Source organism: Myotis nattereri (assembly GCF_964212035.1).
Source record: "Myotis nattereri genome assembly, chromosome: 15".
Classification (NCBI taxonomy): domain Eukaryota; kingdom Metazoa; phylum Chordata; class Mammalia; order Chiroptera; family Vespertilionidae; genus Myotis; species Myotis nattereri.
The window spans coordinates 14,576,517-14,584,232 of NC_138090.1; positions in this window are offsets into that span (position 1 = coordinate 14,576,517).

The window sequence follows — 7,716 nt, forward strand, 5'->3', positions numbered from 1 at the left end:
AGATTTTGATTCTGGGAACATATAGTTGCAAGTGAACAAAGAGTCAAGGAAAAGTTCTTTATCAGCAGGAGAATGATTTTATTCAATGTGTTTCCTTACATGAGTTGGGACAATAAGGGGAAAGAATGAGAAGAAATAAAAGGCCAGTTACTCAGGCCGCTTTTAATGAATCACCCCCCAGTGTCATTACCCATCTCCAGTCAGGAAAAGCTTGAGTTTTTCCTTGCCAAGAAAAACAGAGGGCAGGAAGAAACAAATTACGACCTTGTTTGTGTTTTGTGTCTTAACTATTTGATTTATAGGCCTTGATCCAGTGATTATGGATGAAAGAAAATATCCCAGTGCCCCAAACCTAACCTGAACTTAACCGAGGGTGGGTCTCACGTCCACTGTTCAAAGTTAGCCCGACATTAAAATGTTTTAAGAACAAAGTTTCAGGGTTAGGGGCTGCCTGTAGGCATTCTTCGTCCAGGAGCAAGGTCAAATTCCTTTCCCACACTCCAGTTTCAAAAAATCCTGTTTAGAAACTGTTTAGTGACTTAACCCTTTTCCTCATTCCAGAAGTTGGGCATTTAGCTATTCAACAGATAGTTATTAAACATCTACTGTGTGTCTAGCACCATGTCAGATACTGGGGATACAATGGTGAGCATACAGATCAGTCAACACAAATCAGAAACATACTATGCAGCCATGAGTTCTATGAAGAGATAGAAAACAGAATGGTGTATCAGAGACACTGGGCTGCAACCTAACGCTCACCGAGGGGGTGACATTTGATGTGAGTTGAGAATGATAAAGCCTGAATGTGAAGTTGGGGTGGGAGACCATTCCAGGCAGAGGGACTATCCTAAGGCAGGCTCATGCTTGGCATATAGGAATAAAACCCTCTCAACTCAAAAGAAATTCTTGGCTATTAGGATTATTTTTCAGGAGTTGCTGTGGATAGGAGATTGATAATTCCTTTATTACTTCTAACTATAGAAATCAATATTCAACTTCATGTATAGGAAGAGAAAGGCAAATCAGAACTACAGTGTGATACAATTTTTGAAACGTTCAGATTGGTATAATTAAAAACCTTTGATAACACACTCTATTTGAGGCTCTTTGAGCATGTTATTTTTACTGCAGAATAGTATTTCATTGTAAAGACACACCACACTTTATTTTTTCATTCATCAGTTGAGGGACATTTGAGTTGCCTCCACTTTTTGGCTATTGTGAATACACTACTATGAACATTTGTGAACAAGTGTTTATGTGCATACGTTTTCATCTCTCTTGGAGGTATACCTAGCAGTGTAATTACCAAGCTATGTGGTAACTCTGTGTTTAACTTTGTGAGGAACTGCCAGTATGTTTTGCACAGTGGATCCTCTATTTACATCCACGCTAGCAATGCATGAGTGTACCAGTTTCTCTGAATACTCACCAATAATTGTTATTGTCTGTCTTTTTAATTGTGGCCATCCTGGTGGGTGTGAAGGGGAATCTCATTATGGTTTTGAGTTACATTTCCCTGACAGCTAATGATGTTGAGAATCTTTTCATATACTTATTGGCCATTTGTGTAGCTTCTGTGGTGAAATGTCTACTTAGATCCCTTGTGCATTTTTAAGTTTTGGGTTGTCTTTTTATTGTTGTAAGGGTTCTTTATACATTCAGAATACAAGTCCCTTATGAGATACAGGCATACCGCCTTTTATTTCACTTCATTTTATTGTGCTTCACAGGTGTTGTGTTTTTATATAAATTGAAGGCAAGACCCTCCACCAGCAAAAAGATTACCACTCTCTTTATTTCAATTCTCAACTTTATTTCAGTGGTCTGCATCCGACCCTGTCATATCTCCAAGGTATGCTTGTATGTGATTTGAAAATATTTTCTCCCATTCTGCAGACTGTCATTTCAGTCTTTTTTGGAGCACAAAACTTTTTTAAAAAATATATTTTATTGCCCTAACCGGTTTGGCTCAGTGAATAGAGCTTCGGCCTGCGGACTGAAGGGTCCCAGGTTCGATTCTGGTCAAGGGCATGTACCTTGGTTGCAGGCACATCCCCAGTAGGGGGTGTGTAGGAGGCAGCTGATTGATGTTTCTCTCATCGATGTTTCTAACTCTCTATCCCTCTCCCTTCCTCTCTGTAAGAAATCAATAAAATATTAAAAAAATATATATATATATATATATTTTATTGATTTCAGAGAGGAAGGGAGAGGGAAAGAGAGAAACATCAATGATGAGAAAGAACCATTGATCGGCCGCCTCCTGCATGCCCCCCACTGGGGGTGGAGCCCACAAGCCAGGCATATGCCCTTGGCTGGACTCGAACCCGGGACCCCTCAGTCTACAGGCCAATGCTCTATCCACTGAGCCAAACCAGCTAGGGCAAAACTTTTTAATTTTGGTGAATCCAGTTTTTCTATTTATTCTTTTGTCATTCATGCTTTTGTTATTGTAATTGTTTTACCTGTTTTTGAACTTTGAATAGGTGGAATAATACTCTTTATTTTTTCATTTGTTATGTTTAAATCTTTGATTAAGCTTGAGTTTATCTTGGTATATGGATACATAGCCAAATTATTTCTTTCCAGAAAAAATTTCTGGAAAAGCTTTAATTATGATTTTGTTTCAACTATAAAAGGCCCCCTTCTCCTCACTGATTTGAAACAACATTTTTACCCCAGTTTCTATTCCTGATTGTATATATTAGCACTTTCTGTTTTGTTTCATTGCTCTGTCTATTGATCACACACTGTTGATAAGATTTTATGAGGGCAGGCTTCCTCACACATTGTGTGTGGGTGTGTAAAACTATACATTTTGCATGAAGGGTAATTGGCTAATATCTACCACAATTATAAAAGCATATATTCTTTGGTCCAGCTATTCCCATTTCTAGGAATATATCATATAGATAAAACTGTACAACCCTGGCTGATGTGGCTTGAATGATTGAGCTTCGTCCCATGCCCCAAAAGGTCACCAGTTTGATTCTCAGCCATGGCACATGCCCAGGTTGCGGGCATAGTGTCTTCCTTGACAGTTTCCTGTTCCAATTTTACTATGTATACAAAAGCAGTAAAATGAACTTGCAAGGTAAATAACAATTCCCCTCAAGCAGCATCTTGGGGGGGGGGGAGCAATCTGAATGGTGCCAGTAACCTAATGTACATCCTTGATAGCCTATAATTAAGTCAGGGCCCCTTTCTCCACTATCTGGTCTAGCAAGACCTGTTTTCCTAATTACTCCCAATTTACAAGGGGCCATAAGCAAAGAATGGAACAGCTTAGCTAGAGGGGAGGTAACTGACACCACCCAGACCAGGCGTCTAACTGGTCTCAGGAGGGGCTGTGGAAGCCCACCACAAAAGCCTGCTAGTTCGGAAACAGATAGAAGACAAAGAAACGGAAGGGTATAAAGAGAGAGCTTCCTCCATATTGGCTTACTCGGGATTTGGAGAACTGACCCCTGAGTCACTGTCCTAGGACATGTGAAACATCTGAAAATAAATGGGTTTATCCCGGATCTCCAAGTACTCCTGTGTACGTTTCAGTCATCTGGTAAATTCTGTAACAATCTTATACACTGATCCTGCTGTTACTGAGACAAAAGTCAGAGCACATACCTGGACAGCAGCAGGGAGAGGATTTTCTAATATGTAAAACAATAACAAAAGGAAAATGTTGTTAAAAATGTCTCATCTTCCTCTTAGAAAGCAACTTTCTTAACGAGGTGGGTCTCATTCATAGCGTCTAGAAACAACAACTCCAAAATAGCCAGCATTTACTGAGGACACTGTGGCAGGCACTTTGCTGAGTTTTGCTTATGTTGACAGTGTACTTAGCTCTCGTTATTCAGTAAATATTTTTCAAAGGGCTTGAAAAAACTATTAAAGACATTCAAGAAGAAAAATTACAAACCATTATTTCTCATGAATATGGATGCAAAGATCCTTAAGAAATACTGAATTGAATCCAACAATATATAAAAAAGACCAACATCATAACCAAGTGAGGTTTATCCCAAGAATGAAAAGATGGTTAAGTGTTTGCAAACCATTTAAAGTAATTCACCATATTAACAGAATTAAAGAGGAAAATCATACAGTCACCCCAAACAGATGTAGAAATTTTTAAAACAGGATTTAATATCCTTTTATGATTAAAAAATAGCTCAGGAAACTAGGACTTCTCTCTCCCTCTCTGAAATCAATAAAAATATATTTAAAAGAAAGAAAGGTAAGCCCGGCTGGTGTGGCTCAGTGGTTGAGCATCGACCTATGAACCAGGAGGTCACGGTTCGATTCCTGGTTAGGGCACATGCCTACGTTGCGGGTTTGATCCCTACTGTGGGGTGTGCAGGAGGCAGCCGATCCATGATTCTCTCTCGTCATTGATGTTTCTATTTCTCACTTCCTCTACCTTCCTCTCTGGAATCAATAAAAATATTTTTTTTAAAGAAAGATAAGAGCAAAGCTGAAGGATTTATATTACTTGACTTCAAGCTTTACTACGAAGCTATAGTAATCAAGACAATGTGGAATTGTCATAAGGATTGACAAATAAATCACTGGAACAGAATAGAAAGTCAGAAAAAGAACCACCCTTATATGGTCAATCAATTTTAAAGAAAGACATAAAAACAATTTAATGGGGACTTGTGTTTTCATCAAATGGTGTTGCAATAACTGGGTATCCACTTAGAAAAAAAGAGATCGAAAAAGCTGCCTATCATTACCAAGTTTGCGAGTGGTATAGACAGGATTCCAAGCTGGACCTTCTGGCTAACATGTTACAAATTGTGAATATGAATTTATAATCAATACATATAGGCTACAATATTTTTCTGACTCAAATTCAGTTTGATGCCATACTTTTCAAAAATGTCAATATTGCCCTGGTCAGTTTGGCTCAGTAGTTACAGTGTTGGCCTGTAGACAGAAGGTTCAGTGTTCAATTCCCGGTCAAGGGCATGTACCTCAGTTGCGGGTTTGATCCCTGGCTCTGTCAGGGCGCATGAGGGAGGCAACCAATTGATGTGTCTTTCTCACGTTGATCTCTCTTTCTCCTTATCCCTCCCTCTCTCCCCTCCTCTCTCCCTTCCACTCTCTCTAAAAATCAATGGAAAAAATATCCTCACTCCTTGGGCGAGGATTAAAAAAAGAAGTCAATGTCATGATAGAAAAAGAGAGCCTGATGAAAGTACTTGATTAAAGGAGAGGGAGGACACATAAATAAATGCATTGTGTAATTCTGGATTGGATCCTGAATCACATAGACACACCAAAATTCCACAAAGGACATTATTATAATAATTGGAAAAGGATACGGACAGCATGTTAGATAATAGTTTTATATGAATGTTAAATTCCCTGAATTAAAAAATCATCCTGGGGTTCTGTAAAATTATTTTCTTATTCTTAGAAGATAGAATTATTTGGAGGTAAAGGGTCATGATGTCTACAACTTTTTCTGAAATGGCTTATCATTATTAACAACAACAATAAACATATCTCAAAGAAACCAAATGTGGAAAAATATTAACAATTGGTGAATCTAAATTAGAAGTACATGGGAGCTCACTGTATTATTCTTTCCACTTACCTGTGTGAAATTATAAAACAGAAATTTAAATATTAATTTTAAAAAACTTTGATTTGAACCTAAATCCACTTCCCACAGTGGTGACAAATTAGTCTGTAATATATGGGGATGTTCTTCTCTCACTCCTCCCGGGGTTTTACATGGTACAAAACATTCTAGCTTTCAGTCCACATTGGTCACTGAAAGATCTATTGCAGAGCTGACTGCCTCCACCCTAGGGTTCAGGTACGTCCGCTGGCTGGGAGCCCTGGCACTGAGGGTCCAATCTCCCTGCACTCACCATGTGGCCCTTCCTCTCCAAGGTCCTGTCCTTGCCCAGGTCCCCTTGAGGAAGCTTGTGACATCAGTACTACTGGAAGGACTCCACCCTCTTTCCTCTCAGAAAGCCCACTTTTGCTTTTGTGTTACTCCAGATTTATATCTTTAACCCTGCCCATTGCTACAGGCTCTTCCAGGCTCCCCTCTTAGGGTTTTTAAAATCACTATTGAACCGTTTCAATAGAGGTGGAGGTAGAAAAGGAAATGGTGTGGACTTTTACTAACTCACTGTATGAGAGATAAAGACATAGCTAATGTACTTTATTACAAAGTGCAGTGTTTCCCACAGTTATCTACAGATGACTCACCTCAGTCACCCAAAATACTTGCTAAAAATGCTGATTTCTGATTCTATATCCATACTCACTGGACTTTTTTTTTTTTTTAGTGTTTTAGTATTTCTCATGATTCTGGGGTTGACTGAGCAGTTCTGCTCATTTAGCTTTACTCATGTGTTTGCATTCAGCTGACAAATCGATTAAGGGGTGGGCTCGGTTGAGACAGCATTTAAATGGCTGGTCTTTAATTCCAGGCTTCTTCATGGCAGCCAGATCCTGGAGTAATGTTCTAAGATGGTGGAGATGGAAACTTCAAGGCCTCTCGAGGACCAGACTTTGTAACATGCTCGGCACCACTCACGCCACGATCTATTGGTGAAAGTAAGGAGGCAAGCCAGGATTCCAGGTGAGGAAGAGGCGTCAGGTCTGGATGGGAGGGAATCTGCCCTTTTCACACAGCCTCCTCAGGTGACTCACACACCAGGCGTAAGTGTTAGTTAACAAAACACGTGCTCAGAGCTGCTTCCCATTGCGTTTGATGCCAATCTCTATTTCTAACTTATATACTGTATATGTCTTTTTTGTTTATTTCAGAGGGCTTATTTGTGATGCCACCTTTCTATCCCTAGAGTTTATCACAGCATTTGTGACCCCGTAAATGCTCCGTAAATACTTCTGAAATGAATTGCAAATATTTGGAGCTAGAGTTTGTGGAATGTCCTAAGAATCATTCGGGCTTGCGCTCCTAGTTTTCATGCTAATGAGGGAGGTAAATGTGGGAAGGTCAGATTTTAGATACAGAGGGTTTCCTGGAATAGTAATTTGCTCAGGTGCTACAAGGACATGGAGTCACGGAAGCTCAGAAGGGCAGGAGAGTCTGTGAGAAAGGAGGATCTGAGGAGGAGCTTGAAAAGTGAGTAGCATGGGAAGGAAATGGGTGTCCTAAGTGGAGGGGCCCGGTATGACCACAGAAGTGAGCTTATTACCAACAAACAGGGTTTGGAGTCGCAGCCGGTGCACGAGGCTGGTAAAACGGAATGGCATTGGTCCAGCAGGTTGGGGTGGCCCGTGGAGAGCCCGGGAGCGTGACCTGATGAAAACAGTTCCCCACGAACAATCTGTCAGTTGTAATGGCAGTTAAACATGATCAGCTCATAACGCTGCACATTGACCAAACTCGTTATTAAATGCTGGGGCCCTCTGGCCCGTGACAGTTGAGGCAATCTCTATTTTAGAACAGGCGGAAACGAAAACAGCGTAGGTGCGTTCTGATCGCCAAGAATTTGCCTAAAAACCAATCCAGCCTCCAGGCTTATTGAGATATAACTGACATATAACAAAATAATTCTTCGCAGCGGCCGAAACTGGGGATACTCCACCCCGTACCCCGTGCGGCAGTCCCGAGGCTTCCAGCCAGCCGCCCCGCCTTTTCTAACGCCGCCTTTTCACTTATGTGTTGATTGCCGCGTGCCAATAGCTCTGCAGACATACTCTCGCACCGAATCGGCCACA